The sequence below is a fragment of the Etheostoma spectabile genome, unplaced genomic scaffold (assembly GCF_008692095.1).
Source record: "Etheostoma spectabile isolate EspeVRDwgs_2016 unplaced genomic scaffold, UIUC_Espe_1.0 scaffold352, whole genome shotgun sequence".
Classification (NCBI taxonomy): domain Eukaryota; kingdom Metazoa; phylum Chordata; class Actinopteri; order Perciformes; family Percidae; genus Etheostoma; species Etheostoma spectabile.
Window position 1 is genome coordinate 1035462 of NW_022605591.1, and position 709 is coordinate 1036170.

At 37.8% G+C, this 709-nt stretch overlaps 1 protein-coding gene and 1 long non-coding RNA gene across 4 annotated transcripts in view; both read right to left on the reverse strand.

Moving 5' to 3' along the window:
* LOC116686336 (uncharacterized) overlaps positions 1 to 709 on the reverse strand; it is a 26607-nt gene that overhangs the window by 17619 nt on the left and 8279 nt on the right. The window lies entirely within an intron of this gene.
* The window catches only part of tnk1 (tyrosine kinase, non-receptor, 1), a 16513-nt gene that overhangs the window by 3945 nt on the left and 11859 nt on the right, over positions 1 to 709 (reverse strand). The gene's annotated exons all lie outside the window — the stretch shown is intronic.

A 709-nucleotide genomic window follows, 5' to 3' on the forward strand; every position in this document is an offset into this window, starting at 1 on the left:
AACAGCTGTTGACTTTGACTTTAGCCTAAGTTAGGTTTTAGAACATGATGTTATCTGTTCTGACATACAGTGTGACAGCCTTTGCAACTTTGTCAGTAAAAATCCATTGGTTTGGTCTAGGTTGAGCTTGTTAGTAAAAGAAGTTCAAGCATTTTAATCATGTGTTAACTGTATGCATTTTGTGTAAAGAAGTGTGTTAATCGTTTAGCCTAAACAGACAGATGTTGTGCTAACTGTGTTATTGAAAAAACTGTCATAGCAATCGTAAAAAAGTGTAAAGCCACTAGAGGGCAGATTGGTGAGAATGAATGAATACATAAATTGAGTTACTTCCTGAATGGATAACATGGTTCACGTCATGAACATGAACCAATAACATAACAAACAGCATTTTAAAATGAACTGTAAAAAAAAGAAATAAATGTACAAATAGCTTTATTAGCTATTTGTCAAACCTTTTGAGGCCTTAACACTTTCATGGTCTGCAGAAGACACACTGTGCATGACCCTCTAGACGGCATGTTACATTTGGAGCAGTGAGGGTAATGTATTAACAGCTAAAAAGTTTCCTTTCTTAAAGATTAGTTTTTGGGCTTTTCCCTTTCCATATTTAGACATGAAAGGGGGAGAGAGATGGGGGTTAACACGCAGCAAAGGTCTGCAGGTCGGATTCAAACCTGGGCCGCTGCAGGACTCAGCCAACATGGGG